General features: G+C 37.9%; 1 non-coding gene across 1 annotated transcript; it reads right to left on the bottom strand.

Moving 5' to 3' along the window:
- Window positions 1–18005: 18005 nt before the first annotated feature.
- LOC132619111 (small nucleolar RNA R71) lies at window positions 18006–18111 on the bottom strand. Its single transcript, XR_009574516.1, has one exon. It is a non-coding gene; the product is annotated as a small nucleolar RNA R71 (small nucleolar RNA).
- Window positions 18112–19602: the final 1491 nt, after the last annotated feature.

Raw genomic sequence — 19602 nt, 5'->3', positions numbered from 1 at the left:
AGTGAGGATGAGGATGCCCTGACTCCTCCACAAAAAGCATTCTCGCAGCAAAACTCCGTGCCCCAATAAGAACCAATTCTGGAGTCAACACCTACTCAATTTCATTCTCATAAGATTTCCTTTCTTGATCATCTTCAACATCGGCCTGATGTCTTTGTTTATACTAGGGATAATAATGAAATTCATCAAGCCATGTGGACTGAACCACATAATCTTCTAACTGTGAAAGTGGATCTTCAGTCGGGTATGTTTTCGCCTCCAAGAAGACATTGCAAAGGGTTATTAAACTTTGGAGTATCCAGGATCTCAGTGAGTTCACTGATGATGAATCTACAAGAGTAGTTCGGTGAGAAATCTGCAGGCGGTGGGAACAAGTGTGTGAATGGATGCTTCGTGGTAAGGAGTGATCTGACAATATGTGGATAATTGAAAAATACTACGGCAAACACACTTGTGATATAGGTGTACTTGACCAAGATCATTTCAATTTAGATATCAATATGATTTCTGCTTTTCTTATATTTTAGATTGAAGCTACCCCTAAGTTCCTGATTAAAGATTACATTGTAATGGTTAAGAAACAATATGGAAAAATCATAAGCAGGAGAAAGAAATATCTCAGGAGCAAGCGGGCTTTCAAGAGGGCATATGACAACTAGGAGAGATCTTTTAGCACGCTAACAAGGTACATGGCTACTCTATAACACTTCAATCCTGGTGCAATTGTTGAATGGAAGCTCAACCAGCATCCTGAAGTTGGAAAAGGCATTTAAATTATGTTTTTTGGGCATTCAAGCCATGCATCTGTCACACCCCAACCTTACTAGGGTGTGATGGGCACCCGACCCTTACTTAGGGCCGAGCGAACCCTCCGACTCCTATTACATACATAATCTTTTGGATCTCTAAATCAAATAAACATGAAATACATAATAAAGCTTTCTGAAATATTCTTTTGATTCTTTCAAATCAAATAAAATCTGTAACCATGTAAAACCTATATCATAATACAAACTGACACATCGGCTGATGGAGCCGCCGACAGACTGACTCCCAATACCCACGACTCTGTCTGCAAAGTCTCTAACATTAATCAGAAACCATAGCACATGTACTCTGACTCGGCAGCACTCTAGGGTCAAATGGAGCCCGCCAACATCGCTGGAACATCTTCTATAATAGCTTCAACTCATCTGGGTGTACCTGCGTGGCATGAAACGCAGCCCCCGAAGAAGAGGGGTCAGTACGAGCAATGTACTGAGTATATAAAGCATAAATGATAACATAATAAAATGGACAGAACATGAACAACAACATAGTAAGGAACATGTGGAAGATATAAGAAAAGATACGACTGTAACTGCCTGCCTCTTAAGGCGGAATCATGCATGCTCACTTTTACTTTCCTGTATACATGTCCATATAGCTGCCCGCCTTAGCGGTGACTGCCCGGCCAACTAGGCCGGGTGTATCCATATAGCTGCCCGCCTTAGCGGTGACTGCCCGTGCCATATAGACACGGTGTAATCATCCATAGCCGCCCACTAGTGGTGTCTGCCCATGCCAAAAGGTCATGGTGTATCCGTATAGCTGCCCGCCTTAGCGGTGACTGCCCGGCCAACTAGGCCTGGTGTATCCGTATAGCTGCCCGCCTTAGCGGTGACTGCCCGACCAACTAGGCCCGGTGTATCCATATAGCTGCCCGCCTTAGCGGTGACTGCCCGTGCCATATAGACACGGTGTAATCATCCATCATAAGCATGCATAAGATCCCAACCAGACGCTATAACTTTATCGGAGTGACGTAAGGTCGGTAACCTCCGATTACATTATGGAATAATCAGGATTGTCATGTCTCACCTTGAAAGGACTAGTATTATAAGGCGAGACTATCAATAAAGAATGGCGTTAGGAGAAAACATAGAGTAAGATCATAAGCCTCATAAAACATCAACTCATACACTTTGGAGTCTTTAGAAAATAGAGTCATAACAAAGGAATAGAATTGAAATCAAGAACTAGCTCATTGTTCTTATATTCATATTGATTCCTTAACTTAAGACTTTTAGACATGAAACCATTCTTGTCACAATCATCCTCGACATATTCTGTTTTTTTTTTTTGACATCATCGTTATCATCACAAAAGCATATTCATCGTTGTAGTCATAAAAGTTTACAAAATCATGAACCTTTGTTTTAGAAAAGTATAGACATTTTGGAAAACGTTTACGGGTTATTAGGAAGAGAGTCATGCCATAGAATCATAAACTTCTAACTTTTGAAAATAAGGAAATTATGGAAATACTTATGAAATCATAACCTAGGGATCATGCCTTGAAAGAAAAGGGACGAGCCTTAACATACCTGTTCCGCGTCCTATTAGCTATGCTTAATTGTCCAAGCTTGCTACCGCTAGTCTACATTCAAGAAGATTGATGCAATCATTAGATTCATCACCATGTACTTGTCTTAATCCTTCAAATAAATTTACTTATAGTCTACCGAAATTTCGGCAGCATCTCCCCTGTAAATACACCATCCCCGAGAATCTAACTCGGCCAATTCAACAACAAACCCGAGAATGGAACTCGGCCACATTATCAACATCAATACCAACAATTATTCTAACAATACTACGATATCCATAATGATCCAATGCTACCCGAATCCTCCAACTTCAACAAAAGTATTAACCACACATTTCTCTTATTCTAGATTCATAAACCATATCAACAACCATGCATTAACAACATCATTCATACAATGTAAGAATCCAAGCTAGTGTCGCATTAACTTTCTTCAACAATTCTATAACGATTACAACTTCATTTCCAAGTCATTAAACCTTCATTTTCTTATGGATTCCACAACAACAACAACTAAAATATCACATAGAATCAATTCACCATAACTTGCCAAACCAACCCCTATTCGGCCACAATAACATCATACATGTTTTCATGCATTTTCATTCATTTCTACACATTAGAACAACAACCAAAAGACTAAGTAAAATTAATCTATTTCTTCTACACAACACCACATGTACACGACCAATGCTACACACACACGGCCACCACTTCAACATCACATTTTCCATGAATTTCATTCATTTCAACCTTCCACGATACTCATAAATTATCCATAAACATATAAGAGAAGGTTAAACACATACCTTTTCCACTTATCTCTTCATTCGGCTAGGGGCATATATTGCTCAAATGAGTGATTTAATTGCTCCAACAACTCTCCCATGTTAATGAGGACGTTCCAATTGGTTGAAAAGCTAGAAGAGATAATTTGTTTTGATCATCTTCCATGGCTCCCATTTTTGGAGCCATGGCCGAACCTAGCTCCCTTTCTTTCTCCCTTTTTTTTTCCAAGCTTCTTTAATTAGTGATGAATTAGTCATATTCCCTCATATATATATGTAGTTCTTATGAGCATGTGAGGGGCACATGCCGTCTTCTCCATTTTTCTAGAATTTTCTTGAAATTTTTCTTGTATTAAAAGATGACTAATATCTTGCCTCATAAGCCTTGGTCCATATATATGATCACATGGCTATAAAATAATGGGACCCACATACACACACACACACTCCCACGGTCAACTTGGCCCCTTCATGAATTTTCTTGAACACTTTGGTCCTCCAAGAACATTCTTGAACACTTTGTGAAATTCCCGTTTTGCCCCCAGCCTTCCACAATATTACCATGGGCCATTTTGTGAATTTCCATTTTTACCCTTAACCTTTCTCAATATTTCCATACTACCAATGTTCATAAATAATATTCATAACCAACTTGTACATTAGAAATTTTTTGGAAGATGGTCATTCCCTTAACTTTGCCCCGACTACCTTGAAATATCTGAACGTACAAAATGCGGGATATAACAGCATCGATGGTTTTGCTCAATGTCAGCCTATAATATCGATAGAAAACACATATGTCTATGGGATATATGAAATCAAGCTATTGATTGCAGTTGTAATAGATGCGAATGCGGCGATATTCCCTCTAGCATTTGCCATTGCAACCAATGAGAGCACAGAGACATGGGCCATGTTTTTGGGCCATTTGAAGCAGCACTTTGTGAACCAATGTTTCGGTATAATCATAATATTTGATAGACATCATGACATACTAAACGATATGTTTAATTTTCCAGAATGGCATGAGACATTTGCCTACCATCATTATTGTGTAAGGCATCCGAAGGAAAATTATTAAAAGGCATTTAAAAATGACTTGTTGAACAAATTTTTATGGGTGGATGCAATAGATCATCAAGAGAAGAAATTTCTTGAGCGGATGAAATTGATTAGAATGACATTTGAAGAAGCCTACAACTCATTAAGGGCAGTGGTGGTAAAAAAATGGACCTTACACAAGGACGATGGTAGGAGATAAGGGATGCTAACAACAAATATGTCTGAGTCATTTAATGTCACGCCCCTAATCTGGGCTTGGACGTAAGACGATACTCGGTGCCTAACTGCATATGACGGTGCGAATCACATGGCTTGTTGAATCAACATTGGACATGTACTGATGTGGAATATAAGTTAAAATGTGAATAGTCTCAAAATAAAACATGTGACATCATAATAATACTGAAAATATTATTTTAAAACATAAGTGTGGAAATAGTCTTGACATATGATAGTGTAGCCCACAAGGCCGAACATAACTGAATACCCAACATGACATGACTGACTAGTCTATGAAACCTTTAACACGAGTATGAAAAACTAAACTATTGCTGGGATAAGGCCCTAGCATACCTGACTGTGTAACATGACATGACTGCTGATAAGTAAAGACAATGCCCCAAAAGAAGTGGAGCTCACCAAATAGTTGATATGATGAAGTCCTAATGAGCAGATCTGTCGTCCTGTAAATCAATGTCTACATCATAAAATGCAGGCCTTGGGCAATAGGGACGTAAGTACACTGAATTGTACTTGTATGTAAAGAAACTGAATGAAAAAATAGTAAGTGGGATGCCCGGGGGATGGGAAGCCCAAATCAATAACATGGATACATAAAGTAATCTAAAACTGAAACTGTAACTGCAAACTGAATCTGTATTGTAAAGTTGTAATTGTAACTAAAACCTGGACATGACCATTATTTTGATGGAATTTTCTATTTCATTCTTTTTTACTTTTAGAAAAAATGGGAAATTTTTCTTGTTGCTTGAATATTAACTATGAAGCTGTAAACTGAGTAGAATTTTTAAGTAGGAGAGCCTTAGTATCACCGACAAACTGGAGTTTCCATGTGGGTACGTGGATTCTGGTCTCTGTCTCGGTTAGTAAAGCTATCTTATATCTTGATTGAGTATGAATCACAAGCTGATATGAAAGAATCCACTCGATGGTCTGAAGGTATCGTCCTAACTAGGCAGAGTGATCCTTACCCTACGTCGGCATATTTAGTTTCAGGTGTCTGAACCTTCTCGGTAAACCTATGCTACTCCCAAAAATACTGCACATTTACATAGTTAGCTTAGAAGCTCATAAATTCCATATACATGGTTTATAAGTAGTTTTACATGGAAATCTGTATAAATATATGTATATAATATCCGATACATGAAAACATGTAAAATATTCATAGAATGGAGCAATCTGAATTCACAACTAGTATCTGAGAGCTCATGGAAAAGATGACACAAGCATACATGGATTACAGACAGGTTCATGACAATCATAATGATATACATGAATACAAATATCTGGAACATGATTGAGCTTAACAATACATATATATAATTAACTGACTTGCATATGAGGTTTATCATGAACTGAGACATAATTCTCTAATCACGAGGAGAAATAAGGTTTCATGAATTAACGTGGAGTGGAGAAGAAGAAAAATATTCCCACACGTAGATAGAATACCGACATACCTTAATTTCTCCAAAACACCCAAAGAAGAATCCCAAAAATCTAATCTTGAATCCTTGAGAAAGGTTTTCTTGAAAACCCTAGGTCTGTAGCATAGGATTTCACTTAATTAATGTCTAATCGCTAGAATTATTTAGAAATACATAGAAGAACATTACCTTGATGGGAGGAGAGAAAATTCATGGTAGGTTTTGAAGAAGTGAAGAATAAAATGAAAAATCAGGAAACAACACACTTAAAAAGGTTGTAGGGATTGCATGACATGGAGTGTGTGCCTAGCAACGTGCACTGCCTTGCCTGTGCATGTGTGCGTATATTCTCACGCATGTAATGGGCCTCACTTTTCTGCCCGGATGCACACGGCATGGCTCTAGGACACCAATTTGCTCTCGTCGCGTGCTCATGGACGAGCACCATTGACAACTCTTTAGTAAAACGCACATAACTTCTTGTACAAAGATCTGTTTGACCTGATCCTTATATTGATGGAAAGGTATTTCAAAGAGCTACAACTTTCATCAGTGAAGCTTTCGTAAATTCCCAATAGTAAGGGGTTATAGTAGTCTCTTGAAGCAAGCCCTTATGCAAATTCACTTGAAAGCATGGTCTGTAGTGTAGCTTCCAACTCTAATTTGCCAAAATACTCTTCTTATACCTTTTATAGGTTTCAAAACACTTCGTACACCTCCCATATTGATGCCATTATACCCTCATCTTACGGTCATACCTTAGTCTGAAAGTACGGGGTGTTACATTATCTCCCTTTTGGGATTATTCGTTCTCGAATGATGGTCGTAGCTTGAAGTGGGGCTTAATCTGGAATTCTACAAAAAGTTCAACAGAGTTTCCTTTGTAGATAGGACTATTCCAACATTTTTCAAACAGCTGCCAACTAACCAGAGCACAACACAAGCTTCACAGGGTATCATAATACACATAACATGACATTACAGAGTAAATGAAACATGGACGTGACTAATATGAATACTGAACTGGCATGAATACACAAATACTAGCTATCATGAATACCAGTATGACATGAACACATGGATATTAAACTGAATGAGTACATGATTACTATACATGGGACTTGGAAAAGAATTCGCAAGCACGAATGACATGAGTACTGGAACATGAGAATAAGTGTGACTTGATTACATGGATGCGAGGAGCATGAAATGGAAAATGAATAATATATTGACATAAATACATGAATACTGGCTGACATGGGTACATGAATGCTGATTGACATGAGATCTGAATAAGTGAAAGTGTGGATATATAACATAAGATCTGAATACCGAAAACATGAATATTACAACAGGAGAATATGAATACTGAGCGGAAATGGGATCTGAACACTGAACTGACATGAGATCTGAATACTATGGGTAATTACCTTAGACATTTTCTGCTCCAACAATAAGTGCGGATATTTGGACTTTAGGTCCTCTTCGGCTTCCCATGTAGCTTCTTCCACATTCTGGTTCCTTTATAGCAGTTTCACTGAAATGACTCCCTTAGTCCTCAACTTGTGAACTCGACGATCAAGAATGGTCACTGGAATCTTTTTGCAAGATAGGCTAACTTTAATTGCTTTGTTTTCTATAGGAACAACTAGGATCTCCATGAATTTCTTCTACATGGTCACATGAAATACTAGGTTTACAACAACCAACCTTAGTGGTAACTCCAGCTCACAAGCCACTTGACCAACTCTTCGCAGTATCCTGTATGGTCCAACATATCGAGGACTGAGCTTCCCTTTCTTCTCAAATCTCATAACGCCCTTCACAGGAGAGAGTACCAAGAACACCCAATCAACAACATGGAATTCTAAATCTCTGCATTTCATACCCAAATAGGACTTCTGGTGACTCTGAATCTTTTTCAAGTGCTCCTGAATCAACTTGACTTTCTCAATAGTCTGGTGGACCAAGTCCGATCTCAAAAATTCTATTTTTCCAATTTCAAACCAACCAATAGGTGATCTACACCTTTGCCCATATAAGAATTCAAACAGTGCCATATTGATGCAAGCATGATATCTATTATAATAAGCAAACGCAATGAGAGGCAAATAATCATCCCAATTACCTTTAACATCTAGAATACATGCCCTCAACATAGCCTCAAGTGCCTAAATAGTGCGTTCTGCCAGGCCATCTATCTGAGGATAAAAAGTTATGCTGAGATGGTATCCAATACCTTCTTAATTAACTTTAAAACAAAAAATTTATTGTGAAATGGGCACCTAGATCTGATCTAATGGACACTGGAGTCTCATGGAATCTGGAACTTTACTGAATATATAACTTGGCATAATCTTCTGTTGAATCGGCTTTTGCTTGCTGCCAATTTTGACACTTAGCCATGAAATATGCTACGTTTTTCTTTATGTCATCCCTCCAATAAACCTCCTTAAGGTCATGATACATTTTTGTGGAGCTTGGGTAGGTAGAATATCTGAAATTATGCGTCTCTTCCATAATTCTCTCTTTACATCTATCTATATCTGGGACGCATAATTTTCCTTAGTAGTTTAGAGTATCATCAATTTCCCCTTGTTTGAAAACCACGAATTTATGTCTGTGAATCCATTCCTTTAGTCGCAATAGATAGGTATTATGAAGCTGTTTTCGTCTTTTGCTTAGGTACTAAGGAGGATTTGGCTCTATTCTGTCAACAACTCTACCATCATCGGGGTCCAAAAGTTGAAATCCTAGGTTTGCTAAATGATGAACTTCTCTCACCATGATTCTCTTGTCTTCCTTAACATGAGCTAAACTGTCATGACCCAAACCGATGAGTCATGACGAGTATTTGACCTCTAGTGACCAAACACCCCTGCACTCACATCTGAATCTCACTGAACATCAAGGGCCCACAAGTGACTTAAACTGGTCTCCTACTGCCTCATAAATAGGTGACATCATGAACTCTGTACAACCTGTATGTACATAGACATGATGAAAGAACAGTGCAAGCCAGCTAGGCTGCTACATATACTGTACACAAAAGAATAGAAGCCGATAAGGCTACATCATTTGACTAATACATACAACTGTCTACATACCTCTACTGGAATGAAAGCTGTAGAAAGGACGGGACAGGGCCCCGTCATACCCATATGCATGTACATCTCAAAAGTCTAGCATACCAAAATAGACTGCAGCTCCGGATCAATGAAGCGCACTGACCACTGCTGGATAGGAGTCCTACTAAGCTGGACCACCTGTCGGTCTACCTGAACCTGCGGGCATCAACGCTGCCCCCCGAGCGACGGGAAGTTAGTACGGATAATGTACTGAGCATGAAAGACATAAGAACAACATGTATATATAAGAGTCATGAATAAGATTTGAACTCATAAGCTGAAATGACTATCAGCATGTACTTGTATGAACTAGTATCTGTATGTATTTGCATAAATTTGTATAACTGACAATGCCTTTGTGGGCGCATAATATGCATGCTCATGCCTATCAATGTAGGTTATATATATATATATATATATATGCGTATATAACACCTGTCAAGCCTCTATAGCATCATATCTTATCGGCCTCTTTGCGACCATCATCGTATACATTGTTGTGGTACGTGCAGCCTGATCCTCATATCATCATCATGGTGCACCAGCTGATTCAGGTGGTAATGCGTATATAACGCCTATTCATATCTCCATACCCCATATACATATAATACTTGCGTATACAACGCCTTCTGGTCACGGGCCAATATACATATATATGGATGAATGTAATGCATGAATAACTATACACATAGAACTGGACCTATGAACAGAAGGAACAATCATAAACGGGGTACATGAACATCAAAAACTGAAGTACTCCTAGTGCTTCTAAGAGCAGAGTACTATGGAAGCTCACTTACTCGTCTGTTGATTCATATCATAAGGTCATGCCAAAAGAAAGAAAGGATAGCCTTAACATACCTTGATGTATATCCAATCGTAGAACTTCTACCTCTCGAACTTGTAAGTCTACAATTAAGATAACATAGGCCTTAATTAGACTATTTACCTTACTTACTAACCATCTTTAGATACATATGGAGCTTAACAAATTGTAGACGTCATTTTCCTTGTAAGCTCAACAACCCTTCGACTTCCCATTCAATCCAACATCAACCACAGCAACAATGACAACACTTATGTATCAAAATGTAGTCAAATCCAATCTATAAAATATCCCCAAATCACCATCTTACCCTTCATCAACTTACAACTTTCATAAGTATCCTCTCTTCACTTAAAACCGCTAAAAATCTTGATAATTAACTTAAATACAAGGGTAGAAATCATTTACATACCTTGAGATGTCTAAGATTTCAAGGATCAACTTCAACTCCCGTTACGCCATATCTTGAACTGGTCCAAGATTGTTTGTAACTTCCCTGTTCCTCTAACTGGTTTAAAAGGGTTAGAGTCGTCACCTTAGTTTTAAGGAAAAAATAGGAAACCTATATGTATTTCTGTGTCTACTCCATTTTTAGTCCACGAAACACATGAGATTCTAGATAAGGGTTTTATTTACCCCGAGGGGAAGGTATTAAGAATCCCTCAGAACCTGCCCGAAGACAGTCCTTAAACTTAGTTTAACTGAACACAAGAGGGGGATTATCTATCTATTTATCATTATTATTACCTATTTTCAAAATCTTGTGATTGCATGAAAGCTACACTAGGTGATAATATGCTAAGTATATGCAGTGTATAAAAATGTATGTATATCAAGTATAAAGTATTTTATAAAGAATGTATATCGATAGGAATGTACAAAGGAGTGTAAAGAAAATAGTGTATTTGTTAGTAAAATGAGTATGTATCTATTGGCACAAAAGGTATATCAGTTCGTGTAAATAATGTATACAACAATATAGAAGATGTATAAAAAATATATGAGTATGTTAAAATAGGTATATAAAGTATATAAAGAATGTGTGTCTATGTATATTAAAAGAATGTATGTATATTAAATATATAAAGAACACGTTTCAAGTATAAAAGAGTGTATATCAAACATAAAATGTCCAAAGAATTGTATAACCAAGTATATTAGTGTATAAAGAATGTAAAAATAATCTACGAATATTCATTGGTATAAATATTTTATATAACAAAATTATTAAGAAAAGTGAAATTGATTTGACTTGTTTCTACCGTTTAATTAAAAAGAGTGTTCATTTAATGAATATCCTATCAAAAGAATAAGGAACAAAAGGATAGTAACAAAATTTGGTAAAAAATAAGTATAAGGAATTATGTATAAAAACAATGAGTGAAAAAGATATAATGCCTTTAAAAAATGAAAGATTTGTAAATGGACTGCCTAGTATTTACCTAGCATAAAAAATGTGGATTTAACTTAACTAAAATATATATTAGTGTATATGAAACAATATAAAATGTGTGTTGTATTAAAAGTGTATAAAGAATATAAAATAAAGGATGGACTAGTATTTTTGCCATAACGCCAAAAGTGTGAATTTAATTAACAAAGTATTTATATCGAGTCAATCTAATAAATTTATGAAAGTATAGACGGCCTAAATCTTGCCTAAAGAGAATAACAAACTTTAAATTAAACATATAAGTGGCAAGTAATTAAATATCCCCGCCCAACATTAAAGTGAAGTTTTCACTACTCCAAGTCTATGTTTTGTACATTTTTAAATAACGCGCGAAAGTAAATACAAACAAGGATTCAATGAAGTCTTCTGGCTCCTTCCTAGTGTCGTCGTCGGGATGTGTCTCCGGGTACCTGTATAAACACTTAGTAAAAGTATTAGTAAGAGAATAAATAACTATCGAATGAATTAAAGAAATAATTAATAAACTAAAAATAAAAACCCGTCTTTTGTACAGGGGAGGCCTTGGAAATCGACAGAAATTTCTTCATCGGCCAATTCGGGTGTAGTATCTTTTCAAACAAATATGTCACAGTGAGAAGAAACAACAAAATTAATAGTGTCAAAATGTTGTCCAAGGAAACACATCAGATAATAAACTTTCAGTTGAAAACAAGAATAGTAAAAATGTGCAGCAATGATTCAACAATGATAAAATGTTTTCAACCAAAGAACATATTGGATTGAGTGAGAAAAAGGTGTCCAGCAAGCCAATAGACTCCTTCAATGAACCATAACCAGTAAAAAAAAAAAGGAAACAATAATGGAGTTCTTCGGAAAGAAAACAGAGCTTTGCGAGAGTTTAATTTTTTCCGTTGAGATCTCGAAAATAACAAGAACATTAGTGGAGGAAAAACATATATACACACACATGAAAATTCAAAAGGGAAGGATATCGCCAGAAAACTCAAGAACAAACAGATTTGGAGTTTCTGCTCGTTGGCACTTAAACAACGAAGAAGAAGAAGGAAACAGAGAGGTTAGAGGGCTCTAGTTCGTGGCTAGTTGTGGTGTTGCGTCGGTGACTGGGAAAGAGAGGCAGTGGCCCGTGGTGGATTTTGGACGTCACTGGTGGTTTGGTTGGAGTGGGGTGGTGGTCTGCTATTACGGTTGTGGCGTTGTGGAGATGGAGCAGTGTTTGGGAGAGAGGGAGATGAAGTGGGGTGTTATGGTGGCTATGCGGTTTCGTAATGGTTTCTCGCGACTGCTCCGGTTCACTGAACTTGAAGCTCCTCGTCGGAGCAGTGAAGAAGACAAAAGAGGGGCTGTTTGGGGTGTCGTTTGGTTCGTGGTGTTGTGGAGATGGATGCGCCGGAGTGCCGGTGAGCTTCGTCGGCGAGCTCGGGCTGTGGAGGTGTGGTTGGCGGCTTAAAATGGGAGAAGGGATGAGAGATGATTAGGTTTAGAAGAAAGAAGGCAAATCTGGAAAATGTTTTTGTCTTGAATGCAAAAGCCTCTCCCTTTTCTATATACTACATTTTGGCCCCTTCTATTCTCCAAAAAATAAATTGTCGTGCCCCTTTGTCCCCTTGATGCTACTTTTAATCTCTAGGTTATTATTCAATGGGGTTTTCACCCTTTTAACCAATGTATAAGGATATATTAATCAATGGATGAAGAACTCAACCCATCACTTCAAATGTCACCTTTTAAAAAGGTGACAAGATTTTGATTTGATCAAATTCTTTCTCCGCATTTGAAATTAATTGCTTCGATTTTCTCTATACTGACGGACTACAAAATATAGTTAGCTAGTATATGTAAAAATAATAATGTAAGTATAAAATATAAATATTAATGTATAAGATATCAAAATATACAGGCTATAAAATTAAGAAACGATTATTAACTGCACAAAAAATTGTAGTATTACGCTGTACATGTGCAAAAATAATGTTTCTTGAAAATGACAATATTGATAAAATTCCTAAAATAAGGATAATTATCGATAAATTTTCAAAAAATGCAAAAATGTGTAAAAATGTTGTTCCGTGCTCTTTAACGAATTAGGGCCCCCAAAAACGTTAATTTTAAGCACGGCGAGCCAAAATTAGGTTTCAACAACTCCAACTTCCTAAGCTCCACAACTTTGAAGAAACCCTAGAAACAACCTTCCTTTCCACAAGCTCGGGTTTACGGAGCTCGGATGTTTCCAAATTACCACTATAATGATAGAAAAAGTTGGGAGTAAATATACTAGGGTTTTTCCCTAACTTGGAAGAGAGAAAATGAGAATTAAAGTCGTGGATCACATATTTATACTCGGAATTAAGTACTTGCCCATCGACCTACGCCTGCGGATTTCAAGGACGCGGAACCCTGTCGACGACCCGTCGATGATGACTGGTGTCTGCAGATTTCTCAGATTCAGCTCAGGTCGTGTCCATTCGATTAGTTCAACTTCTTATCTTTTAAATTACCAGGGATACCTGCTGGTACCCTTGTACACGGGGTAAGACACTTTCTATCTCCAAAACTCGGACACGGGCCTCAACTCCCAAGGCATACTCGACTATGAAACCATAGGTTTTTACTATGACGAGAACGAGAGGCGTAACATAAAATCCCCATACTTGATTTCTTTCTGAGACACTTGCTAAATACTCATATTATTGTTGTGTGCTAAGTATTTGACTAACACCCTGAAGATTAGAGTCTCGTGCAATGGCGCCGCCTTTGTGACACATAACTGGGCATGATCTTATAACTTTTCTATGATTTCTTAATCGATAATAATTGATCTTGACACAAGTCGATCGATGATCATTCTACTCACTTCATGTTTCTTGTACATATGAGGCACATTCCTTATGGAGACTATCTCATTATGCCCTCATTACTTAGCTGAGGTTCTTCATATCTCATGCTAACCCTTTGGGTTTTTAAATATTAAACTAGATTTACTGACGATGTACACATCTCTCCCTCATACCAAAGGTTACAGTCTTATACTTGCGAATCCTTCTCTCTTTGTTGGGATCTGACCAACCTTCCTTATCTTCTGCAACTTTTTGCACTTTACGTCACTGACCACTCATCTTTCGACTCACTTCTGAGCAATTTGCCTTACTAGGAGAAACTAAATTACTTACATGGACAAGAAATTTATGTATTTTTAACTGGCATACTCTGTCTTAATGACTTAACTTTTCTCTCACTGACAGTCTTATGGAAACCCCCTTTTTGGTAAGTCTTATAGACCATTCTTCTGTAGTTTTTTCTCTTATTGTTTAGTTGGTTACTTCTTCCACTATCACTATACTTCTAGTTTAACTTCAACTCTTTGGGTTCTAACACGCAGTAGGTGCATTCATCTAGTGTTAACCTGACTGAGGAAATCAAATCGTACCTCTACTAGCCCTGCTGACATTACGAATTCACTATATCTACTCAAAACTAACTTTCTATTCTTCTACAATTCACCTGCTAGCATCATATGCATTTATTCTGCTCTGAATAACTAAAATGAAGCATAAGGTTGTTTCTGACGTTCCTCATCATTCGACCCTATTCTACTGGCGTACGCTATCCTTTTTGTTTTTAACTGAAGACATCGATCACACCTAGGGCAGATTTCGCCTGTCTTAAATGAAAAATTTGAATACCTAACCTCAAACTTTCTATACATTTCAAAATCATATCAGATTATACACATTCGAGGTAAACACTTAATCACATAAACCAAAAGGGAATTGTCACATCTTCTTATCTCATAGTCATATCTGCTTCTTGTAGTAACTTACTGACGTAGTATTTTTTAGTTCTAATCTGAATAAATTTGGACAAACTAAAAATAAATTATTCCCTGAAATCCAATATCATCTGCTCTTGGTTCTCATTCCATACATCATATATTTTTAGTCATGTTCATGAGTCTTATGAAAAACACATCTTTTGTAATATCAAACGTTTCTGACTCCTAAGTATTTTTCCCTTAGGCGTTTTATTTCTGTTCAGAAATATCGTGAGCAGTTTATGCCCGTTGCGGCTAACTTCATAACATGTTAAGTCGTATGGTCTTAGTTCTGAGCTATCATCCTCATACTTGTGGCTCCATGGCCCAAAATCAAAATAAACCTATTCTGTAAGGTATAGGACATACATATATACTACCATGCACAAACTTGTCCTTTAGAGGGTACTATCACCTGATAAATTACTTCATGCGCCATTTGGTGAATCTTGGATCTTAACCTAGACTTATAACACGAGAAGATTTTTCTAAAGTCATCATCACTTACACTTTCTTTAGCACCAATAGGCATCATTGTATACTTACAAGTCACAAGAATCCGGATACACTGAAAATTGGAGATTTGGTAACTAAATAACTGAATACTCGCGTGCTGAATAACCATAACTCTACTAATTGAAAGACAGTATAACTGATAACTGAAGTAAACTGATAACCATAAATCATGATAACTGATTTTGTACTTTCTGATAAGGGTTATGCTTTAGTATGTAGTAACTATGCATTTTATCTTACTTTCAATATCATGTCAAGTCTCACCTGTTACCGACATGCACTTCACAATTATACCCCAGTGGGTGATCATTGATATGCCGTGATTTTTGGCATATTTTATGTCTTTTTCACTAGAAGTGTTGCTTGTTTTAAAGTGTTTTTACATCATTTCTTATGTTATTTTGGTGTTTTGTAGGGTTGGTTGACTAAGGAATGAAAATGATAAGAAATGCTGAAAAATGGACAACTTGGAGCAAAAGGACGGTCCGTAACTCGAGTTACGGTCTGTAACTCGAGTTACCGACCGTAACGTGATCCATACCCAGAGAGGAAGATCTAGATACGTGCCGCTATAAAGGACGGTCCGTAACTCATGTTACGGTCCGTAACTCATGTTACGGGCCGTAACGTGTACCGTAATCTGAAAGAAATTTCCAGTAAGAAGCCTAAATAGTGTCACATGTTACGCCTAGAAGGACGGTCCGTAACGCAGGTTATGGGGCGTAACATCATGGCATAACGCATTGGCCACTGAACACTAAAGCCATGATCCGCTGGAAGATACGGACCATAACCTGTGTTACGATCCGTCGCAAGAAGCCGTAATGGTTGACCTATATCAAGCTGACAAAGGACGGAACCGATGGATGGACCGTAACCTGTGTTACGGTCCGTAACGATGCCCCGATAGGGTGTTTTTGTCCCGAACTTTGGCGCGATTTTTGGCCCTATAAATACTTAAAATTAGGTTTTTAACATTTATTCTGATCTTTTGGAGCATTAACTTTAAGCCTTGGATATTTGTGAAGTGGTTGGAGCATTTAAAGCACCAACTTCACCCTCATTCCACGTTGTATTAGCATTGTAAGTACATTATGTTAACTTTTAAGCTTTCTTTGTTAACCAAAATGATGAGTAGCTAATTTTAATTCTAAGGTTGTGGACCCCATGAAGGGTATTATGTGAATGGGTTTCTACTATTGATATATGCATAATGGTTGTTGGTATTATTCTATCTTTGTGCGTTAGCGTTGGGTAATGATTGCAAGCATTAGCCTAAGCCATTATACTGACTTTTATTGGGAAAGAGAGTTAGTATTGGTAAGATTGAATAACAATGACTCGGGGTGTTAACCCTCGTTTAATAGACTAACTTAGGGATAAGAACAAGTCTAATTGACATTATTAGTCGCTCTTCGAGTTCAACTCTTTTACATTTGGAAAAACCATAAAGAGGAAATACGGCCTAACTGTTGGGAAACATTAGGAAGTCCTTAAGAGATCAAGTGCATACTCTTAGAATAACCATTAGAAGTATATCACATTGAAACCTGAAGCATAATATCTAATCAAAGCGGGGAGCACAACCTTAGTCTCGCTCTCGCATTAAGTACAATTCAAGTCAAAGTATTCAATTACATTACACAACAAATATTTCAAACTATTCAGAATAGGATTAAAGCCTTTAAAGACTAGTATCACATACAATTAGTACCCTTTTCTCTCTATATTCCCTGTGGGATTCGACCCCAACCTTGTTTGGGTTATTATATTTGACAACGATCGCTTTACGCCACTCATAGGTGTAATTTGAGCGTATCAAATTTTGGCGCCGTTGCCGGGTAATACTGGTTTGAAATTAAGTGATATTCACCCTCACGATGTTCTCAAATAGTAAATATGCAATATTACGACTTGTTATTGGAGTTACACCTAATCTTCTTATTTCTATAGATGAAAAACTATTAAGTATCATTCATTTATTAAAGAATTTAACATATAATTTGTGTAAGAACTGTTAGGCGAGCCCCGAGCGTTGGGCGTTAGGAGTGTTTAGGGCGTACAGTCGGGCGCTTAGGGCGTAAGTCTCACAGGAACTAAGCCCCACACGTGAGCCCCGAGGCGTTTTGCCAGTGCCCCGCTCCGGGGCGAGCCTCGAGGCGAGTCCTGAAATTGCCTTTTAAAACACTGCCACTCCGACATTTGAAGAACTTCCTGCACGTGTGTGCTCAACAATCCCAAGGCGTTGTTTCTGCTGATGCACTTCGGTTACGGGTCTTCAAATATTCCTTGGCTGGCCAAGCAAGGGAATGGTATGAAAAGCTTCCCAGCAATTCTATTCATACCTGGAGCGAGATAGCCAATACATTTAGGAAGAAGTGGTTCCCACCGACCAAAAAGGCAGAACTTCGAGATAAGATCTTTGAGTTCAAACAGATCCCGGGGGAACAATTATATTCGGCATGGGAGCGGTTCAAGTACTATCTAGCTCAATCTCCAACTCACGGGTTTCCGGATGCTATTCTCACCGAGAAATTCTACAAGGGCTTAGATACAATGAATCAGATTGCTGTCAATACTGAGGCGGGAGGATGTTTCATGGACAAGTCATTTATCAACATCACCCGTTTGCTTGATAAACTCACCACCCACAATCAAGTTTGTTATTCAACTGATAGTGAGAGTCTCTCTTATGGTAGTCCATCACTAGCTGCTGTTGCAAAAAAAAAAACCACGAGAGAGATCATGCCTTTGCCCAATTGCAAACCACGGTGGATCTATTATCAAAGAAGTTGGCAGAAAAGGATGCACAAGGGTAAATGTTGTTGAGGAGTTACCACCTATCCACAGGGGATGTATCAAGCCCCTGAGGGGATGTACCAAGATGGGAAACAACATTATGAAGATGTTAATTATGTCAACAACTCCCAAGGGAGTTAACAAAGGCAAAATTATCAAGGTCCGGGCCATCACCCATGGCAAAAGCCTCAACACCAATTGCAAGGGAACAATTATAGCAAAAATGATCAGGGAAATCCAAATCAAGGGAATTACAATAACAATAATTATGGCAACAAGAGCTCTAACCCCTACATTCCACCAAGGGGGCAAGCATCAAGTTCCCAACAGTAGAGACACAATTCAGCTAGCAACTCTGCTAGCAATGTTGCTAATGATTCTGCGGAGCTGAAAAGTATGATGCAGAAAATGCTAATGAATCAGGACAGAACTGAAAGTACAATAAAGGGAATGTCTCAGGTTGAACTATCTCATTCACCTGCCATTCAGAAGCTTGAATCGCAATTCAGAGACCTTTCCAGAGAAGTGCATACTCCTCAACGTGGACAACTACCAAGTGATACAGTTCCAAATCCGAAAGGTAGTGGGGTAAACTCTGTGGAGCATGTAGCTGCTATTAGCACCCGAAGTGGAAAATATTCATCGAGGTGCTGATAACAAGGTGATTGATCTTGAGCAAATTGTTGAAAAAGAGGCACAACCTGATGTATCTGATGTTATTGTGGAGGAAGAAACAGAGGAGGAAATCCCTATTATAGATGAAGAGGAGCAAAATCTTGATATTATCAAGGCATAAGGAGAAAAACATGAAAAGGGGAAGGCAAAAATTTCTGGCACTCTACGCCCTTTGACTCAAATGTTCAAATCTTCACCGCCTTTTCCTCAAAGGCTAGTGAGGAAAATAGAAGATGACAAGTGTTTGCGATTTTATGATCAACTCAAGTAATTGACGATGAACATTCCTTTTTCCTGGGTTTGCTAAGTATTTTAAGGATCTCTTAACAAAGAAGAAGAAGCCATTGAAACACGACACTGTGGTTATTACTCATCACGTCAGTGCTATTATTTCCAAGACCACAGTGCAAAAAAGGGAAGATCCTGGAGCATTCACCATTCCATGCACCATAGGGCAGCAGGATTTTGCCAAGGCGTTGTGTGATAACGGGGCTAGCATAAATCTTATGCCCCTTGAGATTTTCAAG

This window comes from Lycium barbarum, chromosome 1 (assembly GCF_019175385.1).
Source record: "Lycium barbarum isolate Lr01 chromosome 1, ASM1917538v2, whole genome shotgun sequence".
In the NCBI taxonomy this organism is placed as follows: Eukaryota; Viridiplantae; Streptophyta; class Magnoliopsida; order Solanales; family Solanaceae; genus Lycium; species Lycium barbarum.
This window is presented reverse-complemented; position numbering and strand designations above follow the sequence as displayed.